Source organism: Lepisosteus oculatus, chromosome 10 (assembly GCF_040954835.1).
Source record: "Lepisosteus oculatus isolate fLepOcu1 chromosome 10, fLepOcu1.hap2, whole genome shotgun sequence".
Classification (NCBI taxonomy): Eukaryota; Metazoa; Chordata; class Actinopteri; order Semionotiformes; family Lepisosteidae; genus Lepisosteus; species Lepisosteus oculatus.
Window position 1 is genome coordinate 23,147,619 of NC_090705.1, and position 15,177 is coordinate 23,162,795.

At 40.8% G+C, this 15,177-nt stretch overlaps 3 non-coding genes across 3 annotated transcripts; all 3 read right to left on the minus strand.

Moving 5' to 3' along the window:
- Positions 1 to 1,734: 1,734 nt before the first annotated feature.
- trnat-ugu (transfer RNA threonine (anticodon UGU)) lies at positions 1,735 to 1,807 on the minus strand. The gene has a single exon. It is a non-coding gene; the product is annotated as a tRNA-Thr (tRNA).
- Positions 1,808 to 4,844: 3,037 nt separating this feature from the next.
- On the minus strand, positions 4,845 to 4,917 carry trnat-ugu (transfer RNA threonine (anticodon UGU)). Its single transcript has one exon. It is a non-coding gene; the product is annotated as a tRNA-Thr (tRNA).
- A 663-nt stretch (positions 4,918 to 5,580) lies between these two features.
- trnat-ugu (transfer RNA threonine (anticodon UGU)) lies at positions 5,581 to 5,653 on the minus strand. Its single transcript has one exon. It is a non-coding gene; the product is annotated as a tRNA-Thr (tRNA).
- Between the last annotated feature and the right edge of the window lie 9,524 nt (positions 5,654 to 15,177).

Here is a 15,177-nt window from a genome sequence, read left to right on the forward strand (position 1 = left end):
ATGGAACAGGCTGAAGAGTGACTCACCTGTGAAGAGGACCTGATGCCACTGCTGACGAGTCCATCGCGGCCTCTGTCTGGCCCAAGCCAGTTGGGTGTGACTAGAGGGCCTCTGACAGGTCGCCTTGCTCTAAGGCCAGCAGCATGGAGCCTCACTGTCCTGTCAGGGATGTGGGCATTGTGTCTGCTGGCAGTTTCAGCAGCAGTACGGGTGGCAGATCTGAAACGATCTCTCAGATGGACCTGTCTGATGTGTTGGTCCGGGTCTGGTGTGGTCACTCGAGGGAGACAGTCATCTGTCCTGGCGGTCTGCTGAAACCTTCTCTGCAGTCAGGACACAGTAGAGCGGCTTACTCCATAGTGTCTGGCAATGCTGGCACATGACATGCCTGCCTGCAGCATGCCAATGGCCCTCTCTCTTGCTTCTGGTGACATTTGAGGCATTATGGAATGCACAGAAAACTGACAAAGCTTTGAATTAAGGCCTTTTTAAAGGTGACCTGATCAGGCATTGTTCCACCTGGACGTTGTTGGGTAAAAGTGCACCTAACGAGCTTTCTTGTGATTGGCAAGTTGCAATGCCTCACTGCACAAGCTGTACTGCTGGTCAGAGGGCTTAAAACAAATTGACAACTTTTTGTGAAAGTACATAGGCTACAGTATACTGTAACTATAGTATTCTTGATCCAAAAAATGTTGCGTTTCTTTTTTCCATCAGTATATATCACCTGCAATAAATAATCAAAAGAAACTATGGGGCAAGTATTTAAAATACTGAAAACAGGAGAGACTGCTTCACCTAAACTGTTGTGAGTGTGCCAAACAAGCTAACCAGCCATTTTCAGTTAAGATGACACCCTGGATTCTTTCAAGAAACTGGCTGGATGAGATCCTCTAATCAGAACGAGAAGCACTTCTTCACATCAAGGGTTATGGGAGTAAGTTACCTGTCATGCTGTTGCAGATGCTGCCCTTTTTTCATTTAAGAAACTGCTGGATGAGGGTCTCCAAGAAGGACAAGAGGCATTTCTTTACACAAAAGGTTATGGGAGTGTGGGACACGCTACCCAGCCATGTTCTAGAAGCTGTTACCCTGACATCTTTTACAGAATAGCTGGTTGAAAACATTGGATCAAATACCTACTAAATAACAATGAACTACCTGGGCCAGATGGCATCCTCCCATTAACAATAATGTTCTTAATGCTTGACCCTTGTAGCCAAATAAAAATGTTTATAATATTCACAGGTGATTGTTTGAACTTCACATCCTATCTAAGCTATAAAGGAGATTATACATGTAGTTTGTGAATCACAATTCATTTAATTTAGCGGAGAAATAATTATCATGACAGGATCTGGAAAATGGTAGACAGGGATTCTCAAGAATTGACAAAAACTTGAAAAAATTGAACAATTTACAAGTACAAAAAAACACTCGAATTGGTTTTCTACTGTCTCACAATATGGAATCTGACATATCTGGGGGTCAGAGTCTCATTACAGATACATGGTGGAAGTCAAATTCAAAATCAATGAGAGAGAAAACACATCACAAGACTAGTTTATATCTTTAAACACAATCGCATATGACTCCATTTATCTCCTTCCAAATTAATTCAGAGTAAATTTATGGAACTTAAATCACAACATGTAAATTGTTGTTATTTAAGTGACTTAAGATATAAGCCTAAAAGGCAGCAAACTTATGACCATTTAGAAAGAAAAGCACAGCAGGCCCCAGTGAGACTTGAACTCACGACCCCTGGTTTACAAGACCAGTGCTCTAACCGCTGAGCTATGGAGCCACCCACAGTAGCACAGTCCCAACACAGCAGCAAAAGAAGTAAATGCAAGTGACTCAGGTGAACTATTTACATTGCAAATGTTTACTTAGAGACCTGATGATTCATCTCAGTGCGTAAAACCACATAGGGAGGTACAGTAAAAAATCGCTTGTAGCATATTGCATCTAAAAACAGAACACAAATATTTCGCAGACAACAGAAAGTATCGAAATCACAAAATAAAACCAGTTGTCTCCCAATGAGAAAGCATGAAAATAAATAGTTCCAAATTATAATGTAACTGTGTTAATTAGGGGGACTGTTCATTTTCTCATAAAGATTGATGGTAAGAGCAACAGAACGGCATTGTGGAAGAAATATAATATCTATAAACCTATAGACTATAACATTTTATTTAAAGGTTTTATTCAGGTCACAAAGGCTATAACAATCTTTCAGAACATTACTGAATTTACCCAAAGTACATGCTCATAGTAAATGAACCACACCCTGTATCACCCTGTATCATAACACATGAACAAAAGCACAATTCATTTTTCAATGTTCTATAAGGGATTTGTGCAGAATTTGCACTTGAGCAAAAAGCTGTGGAAATCATTCTGTTGATTGTGAGTTTTTACAGAAAAATATCAAAAAAATATCAATTTCAAAATTAAAACTAGTCAAGATGTGGTACTCAGATGCCATAGAGACCCTGAGACAGTGTTTTGACTGTATAGACATACAGTATTAACCTCTTCTTGCACCTCTTTGGATTTTGGATGAATATACTTATTCTGCTACATCTTACATTAGCTTCTGCAAAGAGGTCTGCGTCCCTACAAAAACAGCTAAAATACAGGGCAATGAGAAGCCATGGTTTTCAAAGAAATTGCAAGACTACAAGATCTGCATCAAAAACAGATGCAGAGTCTTTCCCTTGTCTGATCGCATTGGTCTCCTGTAACATACAATATTCTGAGCAAGGCTCCCCGCACTCCTCCTGATCTGTACTAACCACTGTAACCATGGAGGTCTTTAAAACGTCAAGACAAGATCTTATATCCTACATGGAATTTGTGGTGTAGAAATATTATGCCTGGATTGATTGACAGCAACCCTGTCTGGCAGGGCGATGAGCACAGGAATGACCACATAAGGCATTGATAAAAATAGCCCTGCAGATTTCTTCAGAATGAGCAGCAAAAACAAAGTACTGTAGACGTTCATTTAAAGTCGACACAAGGGGCACTTCTTCACCCCAAAGATTGTGGGAGCATGAAATAACCTCCTAAGCACTGTGAAAGGTAATACCCTGGCTTGCTTCAAGAAACAACCAGATGAAATCTGTGGATCGATGAGTTACTAACTACCAAATGGGCCAGGTGGGCAGAATGCCTTTCTCTCTTCTGCAACCTTCTAATGGACTTAAGAGATGCTTCCGGTAAAAAAAATCAAGCAGGAAATTGCAGTGAGTTTTCGAAAGAACAATTAGAACTGTTCTTTACGATTTGGGTTGCAGGAACCAGAAACAAGCTGCTCACCCTTTTTTTAATTCAATAAATAGCTGGATGAAATCTTTGGATCAAATAACTACTAACTATAATAATAATAAACTTTATTTTATATAGCGCCTTTAAAGGTGGTTTCACAAAGCGCTTCATAGAAAGACGACAAAACAAATAAATAAAAAGAATACACAGGATAAAACACAATTTCAATACACAGAAGAGACCGTGGATGGTGGAACTAAGTATAGTAGGACCAGAGGGGTGGAATGGAGAATGGAATGGAACCAGTTAAGTAAAGGCTCTTCTAAAGAAGATTTTGAGTCTGGATTTGAAGGAGTTTAGAGAAGATGACTCTCTGATATCCTTGGGGAGAGAGTTCCAGAGCTTTGGGGCATAACAGGAGAAAGCCTTGTCACCCATAGAGTGTAGATGGGTTTGGGGGATAGATAGGAGACCAGAATTAGAAGAGCGAAGGTTGCGAGGCGGGGAGTAGGGCGACAATAGTTCAGACAGAAACTGAGGAAACAAGCATGCAGAGCCTTATAGGTGAGCATGAGGATTTTGACGTCCACACAGATTTTGACAGGAAGCCAGTGCAAGGATTCTGTACTAACTACCAAATGGCAGAAATGAGCTGGATGCTCTCCTCTTGTTTGTAACCTTTCTATTATATTCTTATATTCAAACAGGAAGTGCCAACTGACTGGCCCCACCTTGGTGCCATAAAAACAGCTGAAGCATTTTCACAGAGCATGAGACTGCACCTCTCCCCTCCTATGGTCCTATCTGAACTGATAATGGTTTGCTGATTTTTTTAAGATTGTTGCCAAGGAGCAATGATATTTCCTGACTACAGAAAATGAAACCACCATGTTTAGGTTCCTCTTGGCTGGAGGACATGGGGGTGGTGTAGTGGGTTAATGGGTAAGTGGACTCATAGTTGGTGGGTTGTGGGTTCAAATCGTATACTGCTGTTGTACCTTAAGGGAGGTACAGTACTTTACCCTGGTTGCTCCAGTCTGCTGGACTGGCAGTCCTGGGGTGAGTCTTCAGATGAACTGGTATCCCATCAGGGAGAGGAGTCAGGTGCTCTCTGCTTCATGCCCAGAAGCCAGGGTGAGTTCTGGCCTGATGCTCTGTTATGTAGTCCACCTCTTTTCAGTCCAGTTGGTCCTATTTAAGTTAGCATCGCTGATTGAAGTAGGTCCTGAATGAGCACCAAGTTCATGCCAATTATAAATCTCATTCAGCTTTTTTAAAGTTGGATGTGAATATTATAATGGGACTTTGAATTGAAATTGAAATAAAATAGCTTGTGATTTAGAATTGACCTGAAGCAAAAAAAACAGACAAAGACAAAGAGATTACGCCGGACCAGTATGTGTGTGTCACTGTAATTTGATATTTTTGAAGCCAATCAGATCAGTTCCCACCAGTAATTAGTACTGGTGATTAAGGGCCCAGTTGGAACAAAAAGCAGCAGTTGCAGGACCAGGATTCCCAAGCTTCTGGATTTTTAAAATGTAGACAAAAGTTTGAAAACAACCAGGCCCCAGTGAGGTTTGAACTCACGACCCCTGGTTTACAAGACCAGTGCTCTAACCACTGAGCTATGGAGCCCCACCTGCTGTTTGCATCTCACTCAGACAATATGAAGAACACACCCCTGTGAGGGTGTGCCACTCAGGTACAGTATATTTAAGTGTCACATGTCACTGCCTTTGTTGTCAGTGTGACACTGTATAGCTGAAACACATGTCATTGAGGAAGTTCTCTTGCCACTGGTGAATGCAAATATCACTCATCCTGGAACAGCAGCTTGGAGAGATGTGTCTGTGTGGGTTAAGCCTGATGTGTGTCACTTCTGTACCTGTCACAGTGTGATAAGAATGACATTCACATCTCCTGATATCTTGAGGGGATCTACCGATTGCTGAGGGGGCCAATGGGTCCATATGGCACCACCATATTCTTTGAGACCGCAGGCAGCTAAGCAGAGCTCCTCAAACTCTGCTCCTTTACTACACTGTCTGTAGCCTCCTGCTGAGCAAAAGCCAGTGCTCACTGTGCATCATTGTAAGACCCAAGAGTCTGGTGCAGAGCAGTATGTGGAAACAAGATAATAAATAATAAACCTGAACCACAATATTCTGTAATTTCGCTTTTTAAATCACGCAACCATTCAGTTCCTCAATTGCATGAATATGACAAAGCAAAGTTTATTTTTTACATTTTTATTGCTATTGAATTACAAGGGAGAATGCAAAGAAAAATTATACCAGCAGGCCCCAGTGAGGATCGAACTCACGACCCCTGGTTTACAAGACCAGTGCTCTAACCACTGAGCTATGGAGCCAATCCTGCCTGATGCTCCCCTGTCAGGAAGTATGAGGCACACACCCCAGGTGAAGGTGTGTCAGCCAGGCAGCTTTGTACTCCACTCAGCACTCCTGTCATTGTCAACGAGACTCTGTGACTGTCAGAGATCTTATGTCTGTTATGGTCTGTTTTAACAATGATGTTTCTTTTCTATACCACTATAAGTGTTGAGTAGAATGTAGCTCCTTATTTCCACTCTTATGAAATCAAATGGGACAGTCTAACAGGACCAGACTTGGGGAGCTCTGGACTACAAAAAGATTAGTTCTGATACCACATTTAGCCAGTTCTTGAAACTCTGTGGCATACTGGCTTAACAAACTGTAACAAGTAATGATTAATGCTAAACACACTTTCCAGCTGCACATTGACTGTTTCCATTCAGTCCACAGCATTGAGTTCATCTGATCTGTCCTTCCAGTATTTTGAAGTCCTCGTTGAAGTCTCCCTTCAGATGATCACCAGCTGAACTAGTGCTGATCTTCCTAGATGCATTCCCTCAGTCCTTGATGTAGACATGGTCTAATTACAGCACAGTACCAATTCTCTGTATCCTCTCTGGGCTTTCCATTCACTTCTCTGCACTGCCCAAATGCCAACAACCACATGAAATAAAACTGTCAAGACTCCATGACTCCAGCTGCTTCTCATACACTGCACGTTCTTGGATGCCTGGGACTCTTGCTCAGCTTGTATTAAAAGTGTTTCCCATTTCCAACTTCCCCCATAAGCTCTCGCTTTCGAGACAGACAGGATTGCTCGTAAAACACTGACTGTATTTTTGGACAGTGAGGGGCATGATCAGTGTAGCAGGATTGAAATACAGTACCAGAGACAGAACCCATGAGGTGTTAAATCAATCAACTCATGAAGTGCATTTGGGTTAATGCTGAATCAAATAGTTTGGATTATTTTACAGGTAAAAGCGTTATGTCAAAACCTCCCAAAAAATTTCTATTTCTGAATAAAAATGGTACTAAAGAAATGGATTTCTCCAATGCTCAGTACATTACTTTAGCTTGCCAGGTAGTATGTATATATGCTAAAGTAAAAACAGGCTGTCCCAGTGGTACTGTAGCAAGAATATAATTATCTAATCATTTCTTATAATGATTTCTTATAATGATTTCTTGATGACCTCACATAAAATGGTTTCTAGTGAAATAAATGTTGTAGTTGTTGCTTCATCCCTAGCTGTAAAGGTTAAGAAGAGGCTCTACAGCCCTGGTAGGACTATTGCACATTTACTTTAATTTACACAGTGAAGTTGCCTTTTCTGCTACTCAAAAAAACATGAGGCGATTTGTGTTCATTTATTCTCATTTTGTCATCATTTATGATTATGTAAAAATCCAACTGCTTGTGGGCTGAATCTAGACCCACAATTTTTAGTTATGGTTCTTCTAAATTAAAGAGGATGACATCTAATTTCTAAAAAAAAGTAATTGATGATTGTCAGGAGTTAAATTTGTCCCCACAGGCAAATGCGCACACCCACACCCACACATGTGAACACATACCTGTATGCTTGCACTCAGCACTCCCACACACGCACATATACACATGCACACAGAAATACACATTGGCACACTCAGAAACACCTTTAAATACATGTAAACACCTGTACATGTATTTGATCTGCTTTCTTGCTAAGACAAATGAAACCAATAACATCAGCGTACTTAACTGTACACAGGCTGTCCTGCAATTTCTGAATAAACAGTTCTTATTACCTTATTAACTAATTTATGATGAACAGACACACTATCAAACACACCCACTGTGAGCCAGTGTATTTACTCCTTCAGAGGTCCAGTTACTTTTATTATTTACATTACATTATTTACATCAGGAAATGAAGTTGAAGGAGGGCTGTTTTGAAGCTCAGAAATGACTTGGTTTGAGTCACCCTGTGTTGTTTTGATATGCCCTCATTTCGGTCCAAGGTGTCAAAACTGTGAGCTTGTGTTACGAGACAGACGAGCAATGGATCAGCGTTCACGACATACCTCCTGTCAGTACCCAGGCATGTCAGCTAAGGACCTGACTATGGAGAGGAGTCTAGAGGAATCCTAGCCCATGTTCCATAGCCAAGATGACAAAGGGAGTGTGGAACAAGATACCCTGCTACCTGTATGTTGTGCAAGCTGATACTCTGAAACCTTTCAAGAAATGGCTGGATGAGATTCTTGGATTGGTTAAATACTAACTACCAAATGCTCTCAATGGTCCAAATGGCTCTTCTCATTTCATACCTTTCTTAAATGTTCTTAAATATAGATGTTACATGCTTTATATGTTACATGCATCTACAGTAGTTGCAGATATTACACCTCAGTTTTCACAAAATGTTTCAACTTAGTACAATTCTCTCATTTGCAGCGCCATAAAGTCTTTTCAATGTAATCTTAAATCATCGTGCCTCTTCTTAAGCATTCCCATCTCCTAAAACTGCTTTTACATTTGCACACAGAATTCAAAACTACTAAACACACCTCCGTAGTGATTTAGTTCACAAGTTGAAGAAGAGAAGTCCCCCTGTCTGAAGTGGGCCCTTGAACCCCAGCCTTCTGGGCTCGCCACTGGATGTCGCTGCTGGACGATGTGTTCTGTGGCTGAGCTGCAGAGAAGTGAAGGACGGAGTAAGAAGAGCACTTCTAGTTGACGCAGGTCTGTGGATGTAGGAGAGCGGTGGGCTCAGTGTCAGTTCACTTGTGAAAAAACACACCAATATTAAATCAGGAGGAGTGGTAAATGAGGATGCTTTCATTACACTATTTTAGTAAGAAACATAATAATCTTTCTTTTAGACAGTACCTGTGATACAAAGTATTTCAAAGCATTTCACAATATAAAACACCGGTACAATGCACCAGTACGCTCACCACACACCAGCTATCAGTGCAGAGGGGAACAGAGTGATGAAGCCAGTTCATAGATGGGCATTATTAGGAGGCCATGACTGGTTAAGGCCAATGGGAGATTTGGCCAGGATGCCGGGGTAACACCCCTACATTATATAACATCCTAAGTTATGTCTTCCTGATTTGGCATAGCTGATCCTGTGCTTTTCAAGTGAGTATGTCTTATAAGGAGTACATTCTCAAATTTCACTTTTACACGGACACCACTGAGAGTCAACAATGAGAGAGACAATAAGACTAAAGACATGGGATCATAACATTTATTTTTGATCAGAATTCAGACCTCTGGGTTCTGGACACACTGCTATTTGTTAAGGACAGATTGTGAAAGACCTGCAAGCAAAGCACTGCAGTAATCAACTCAAGTGAGAATAAACAAGAGAAAGTATAAGAATTACTGTAGGCAGCATATGCTGCCTTGCAGCTCTGAGGCTCTGGGTTCAATTCCTGAGGTGCTGGCTGTGTACCTGGAGTTTGTATGTTCTCCCTCTGATTGCATGGGTTTCTTCTGGGTGCTGCAGTTTCCTCCCTTGGCCAAAGACACACTGGTAGGTTAACTATATGTGTGTGTGTATGTCTATGTCTGTGTGTGCCCTCCAATGGACTTGCATCCCATCCCTCCTTGTGTCTGTTGCTTGCTGGGTTAGGCTTGAGCTCCCCCTGTGACCCTGCACTGGATAAGAAAATTAGAAAATGGATGATTGGGTGGGTTAGTAAAGTGACCTTGTGGCTGTAAATGACAGAGCTCTGCACTACCTTGAATAGATATAGTAAATGAAAAATAGACCTATAATTTCACAACAGGCATGGCTCCAAGTTATGCTTTCTTAACACAGAATTAATGATAGAGTAAGTAAATGTTATAGGCAATAAACCAGAACAAAGTGACCCATTCACATAATGAGTAACTGAGGGATGGAATGGGAGTGGAATGGAGTCTGAAAAGCAATTTCTGAGATACCTCTAGCAGTTTCAATTGGAGAAAGCTCAGTGAACTATGACAGAGACATTCTAACAAATTCTGCAATGTCAGTGAGGGACCAGCAGTTTTAACACTAGTTAAAACTGCTACTTACTAGTGTAAGCTGAGATCAGCTATATTTGATTTTCATGGTAAACTACTCAGGCATTTCATTACTGCCAACAACAGCTCTTCCAATTTCACACTACCAGTTCAATTTAGTAGACAATGAACTGCAGAAACAAGTCATTTAGGATTGGTCACGATTTCTTTTAGATGTTTTCCAAAATAAAAGAAGACAGAGTGCATCACTCATTGAACCAGAGAGAACAATAAACCGCAACTTCTCTTTTTTTGATCAGAATCAAGGCCTGTAAAATGTTCCAGAGAGTTCATTTTTAAGTATTACAGAGATCCGAATTACACAGTGCAGAAGACGAAACAGGACGTGAATTGTCATTAATTTCTGGCAGTTTACGTATTGCCGTAGTAATTCCAAAAGCAAAACATGCTGGTCAGAGATCATCCACTCCCAAATCTGCAGGTCTTCAATTCACTTACCATTAAAACATAACAAAGACCACAGCCTTTTTCACCTGGAGGGACATTAACATGCTGGAAGAAATCAAAGCAGTTGAATAATGATATTTTTAGAATTAGTGTACTCTGTGATGGACATGTTTATCAATGCCTTTTTTATCTGAATTAACAGCTAAATATGGGTGATTGATCTGCAGATTCTGAATATCATTATTATGTATCTTATTCACATGGATTTATTTTACCTTATGCTGAATTGAAAAGACTTACTTCTTCTCTGAAGGGACACGTAGAGATATGAGTGTTAAAGACAGCAGAGTTGGAATTATATGGAATATTGTGAGACAATGTGGGAGACATTGGAAGACCTCTCATGTCCAGTAGGTGGCACTGTTTTACAATCCTCGTGGAGGGCTATCTGTCCTGGTGCACAGTAGTCCTGCTTCTGCAATTGTGTTCAGACACTAGGTCAGCAAATAAGCTGTCTATCTGGCAGACAGAAAAGCTGCACAAAGCAGAATTACATAAATATCAGATTAACACAATATAAACGAAACCAGATGAAAAATCTGGGGGACAGTCCTAACATTTTGGTGAGTAAATCCAGGGCTGGATTTTGGTGTTCATAGGTCCTAGGCACTTTCACTCTGAAATGTGCAAAAAGAGGGGTAAACACCAATTGAATTACGGCAATTGATACGATGCACTTTAAACTATCCTAACAGCTGCTAGATAGCGTTTAATTATTGATTTGGAGCACCTAGAGCTGATCACAAGCATGTTGTTTCAGCTCATTTTTCGTTAGTCACTAGTGTTTCCCTCCTTTGTAGGCCCGAAAAGAATGGGAAATCCGGCACTGAATATATCCACTTCTTATTTGTTTGTAAAGGTAACACATTATTTGCTTTAGTGAATGGCAGTGAAGATCATTTTCTTTCCAGTGAAGACCATTCCTATTAAATATCATTTACTAATGGGTATCGTTCTTTTATTAATTAAGAAATGTGTAATATTTATTTAATGCAATTAACACCAAATTGAGACAAAAACCTCTTTGAGACAAACTGGTATTTGTTGTGGCTGACATTATAAGCAGCAGTATAGGAAGGCTTTTTAAAGATGTATAGCATTAATGAAAATTGTGACAGGAAAATTAGCCATTAAGACAATCATCAGACAACATGATCACGTTTCAACTAAGAAGTTTGTTAATTACTTGAGTACTTCATTTAGGGATATAATTACTATTTTCAGGTGACAGGCTTACTCCTAGAAGAAAACCGATTGTTTTATTTCCCATTAATGGCTTGTGACAGATGAAGAAAAAGTACACTGAGGTATGTAACTGCAGTTCACTGTTTTTCTACACACCTGAAGTAAATACAGACCCGAATCTATATTTTGCACAGTTAGGAACATTCGGCAGCTGTAAGTTGGTGTTTGATCTTCATGGCTTTTTTTCTCTGGCTGACAGCTGCTTCCTACTAAATAATACATATCAGCTATTTGGACCTGTTCAGTTCATTTGAACTCCTTAAGCGTGACTAAATATCTTATTATGAGTTTAGAAGGGTACTTTTTTACCATTTAAAACCAACTGCAGTCTTCTTTTTTTTAGCGATTTTATGACGAGGTGAAGGAAGGAAAAAACAGGCATTTTTAAATAAATTAATATTTTATGAAAAGCAATGCCAGTTGTTGGCAGTGTTACTGCAATTAAAGCTGTATGCGCACCTCCTAGGAAAACACTATTGGGAAGTAATTACAGCTTTCAGCACAAAATGTGAAGCTGAGCAGGATATAACAAAGAGCTGCAAAACAGTCTGCAAAAAGGTTTGACTGCTCCCAATTGATCCATCTTAATAACCCAGAATCCTGTCGTTTCTATCACTTTTGTTTCATTGAAAAGCGAAGCCAAATTCCAATTCCCAGCAGTAGCTGGGCTAGAGCTGACATTTACTCAGTTTGGCTGGCTGTCAGTCCCTGTTGGTTTTGAAGAACTGCCCAATTCATGTGGATAAAGACGTTTTGTATCTAACAGTAACACAGCATTACCTGCTATAATCTGGAGATGCAGAGCACGTTTTGGCATGCTTAATGTCCTATAGGGGAGTTACAGTGCACATACAGTAAATAACCATTCAATGTTAAAAATGCAATTTAAAACACTTAGGGCAAAGAACAGAGGAAAAGGTTTCTGAAGTGATCTTCTTGCACAGCCTGCAGATAAGGGCCAAGGCCTTTGCCACCCCAGGGTCAGAGTAAGAGAGTGTTGAGTAAACTGGAGTAAAATAGGCTCCTGCAAAGTTGGGCATTACTAGTAACTTACTCTAGCAAACAACCCTCTGCAGTTTCCATTGCATTAGGGGAAAAAAAGACAACCACAGTGGCCACACACCCATGAAGCTTGAGTTGGGCAGATCTCAGAAATGCCAAGGCTGGAGCTGGCTGGTGCTGTACCATATTCCTGACATGGAAGATCATTAGGAGGCACATTCCCTTCAAGGCCCAGAAATTCCCCAAATCTCTAATCTGGTGGGGTTATCTAAGGGATTATAATACAGGATTCTTGCACCATAAGGATGATTCGGCAAGATGCTGATAAAATCATTAAATATTCCCTGGCACTATTAAAAACGGGAGGAGAGATTTCTGAGTGTCCAGGCTATATTACACTTTGGGTGCTGGTCTCAGCTGTCCTGTGGTGCGTAATTAGATAAGTAGTTTCTGACCTCTCCACCGCATTTGCTGTTTGGGGGGACTACATGTCAGTCCTGCTCAAAGTAGGACCCTTTTTTCCTGTTTAAACATTTCATGATGCTTCAGAATGGGCGGTTATATAATCGCAACCGTGAGTATAACGAGAATCCATTTTGACGCACATCCAAGAACACGCATGTGTTATGTCCATCCCTCATGGCCTCGTGCTGTACAGGACCCCCGCTGTGAATCATGTAGGATGTAGGTTACAGGGTAGTGTAAAAATAACTGGCAACTCGAGAGAAATTCTATAAATTGTTGCATGAAGACCAAGATGCAGGATATTCAAATAGAATGAATTTAATCGGAAAAGCAAGCACGTGTGGAAAATAGAAACACTACTCTGAACATCATTCATCAAAACAGTTCTGGGGGCTGCTTCACATCCAGTAGGACTCCCATAAAAATGTTAGAAAGGATCTAGAAAAAATAATCGCAGGAAACTTATCTGGTGTGGGTTATATCACAGCCCTTTTGCTGCAACAACAAAATAAGGAGTCTCTTTCCCTCAGTGATGAGGTGTATTGATTCCTCACACAGAGTTCCTCTGACACCTCTGGAAGCTCGCGCTATGACTGCCTATTTCATATTGATTCCCAATTTGAACTTATAGGATACCTGCCTCTTCGAGCAGTGAGTCCCAGACAAACATCATCAACTGGAGACTAATTGCATGATAACTTACAGCTCCGTTTGTTTGAGTCGGAGCTGGTCTGATCAGGAGGTCAGAAGTGAAGACTGGCACTGCTGGGAAATATTAACAAGGTACAGCATCACCAAGTGTAGCTAATGCAGTTTGTTCAACAAGACACACAGCTCCTTCTCAGAAATATTTGACCAAAGTTGAGGGATGCAAAGATGCCTACTATATAACTTACCTGAAACAAGGGTTAGAAGGGTAATACATAAACCTTGCTATCTTTCAGTGCTAGGGTTTTAGTTTTCAAGTCTCAAGTGGCTCACTCTATAGACTATAGGAGTATATGCAAATCATCTGTTTTAGACATGGTGCAATCACTAAAATAAACATCTTATCCGATAGAGTTCTGGTGTAGAAAAGCTTGCGGTCTGATATATCACACCTATGTAGGGAGTAGCATCTACAGAATTTAGAAAAACTATCCTTACCTGTGTCAGACATTATTCCGACTCACACAAATTATCAACAGCAAGGTCCAGCTCATCAGAGAAAAGATAGATGAAAAGCTGTTGATTTTGACTGATGAAGCAAGTAATTATTTAAATGATGAGACTAAGAAATCAAGCCACTCCCCATTATGTCCAAAGGACTTTAGGGACACAACTACAGTGCTATGCTTCACAGGAAATAAAAAAGTCTATACCAATTTTTATTAATAATAATAAGAATTCCTTACACTTATATAGCACTTTTAAGGACACTTAAAGCACTTTACAGGTAATGGGGACTCCCCTCCACCACCACCAATGTGCAGCCCCACCTGGATGATGCGACGGCAGCCATAGTGCTCCAGTACATTCACCACACACCAGCAATCGGTGGAGAGGAGAACAGAGTGATGAAGCCAGTTCATAGATTATTAGGAGGCCATGATTGGTAAGGGCCAATTGCAAATTTGGCCAGGATGCCAGGGTCACAACCCAACTCTTTTCAAGAAATGCCCTGGGATTTTTAATGACCACAGAGAGTCAGAACCTCAAATTTATGTCACATCTGAAGGACAGCGCCTTTGTACAATATAGTGTTATACTGGGGTATTAGGACATACACAGACTGCAGGGTGAGCACCCCCTACTGGTTCCACTAACACTTGTTGCAGCAGTAACCTCAGCTTTCCCAGGAGGTCTCCCATCCAAGTTGTGAGTTGCAGGAAGATATAGCTGCTGGAAAAAAAAATAAAAAAGAGGACTCTCTCGTCATCTCCTGGTGTGACCCAGATTCGAACCAGGGTTGTTGCGGCAACAATGGAAAGTATGGACCACTACATGATCACGGTGTACTGCCGAGACGTCTATATGCAAGGGAGGTGCAGACAAAATACTTTAATTCAGCACTATGTGAGGACCGAAGGAAGATACTGCGTGAACAAAATGCAACGAGATGAGCGAAAGCCCGTTACATTTACTGTGTCGTGGGGATTGTTCTACAAGGATTAAAGCATAATGGGATCGAACACAAATAAAGAGGGTGAAAAGGGAAGTGTGGGATTATGCAGTAGCTTTGCATTTCCCAGTACAACAGTGGTACTGTTTTAGTCAAAGCCCTGCTTCTTCAACTGAAACGGCCTTGGCTGGATTATTAAATTGAGACCCAGACCACCCACACACTGCTCTTCC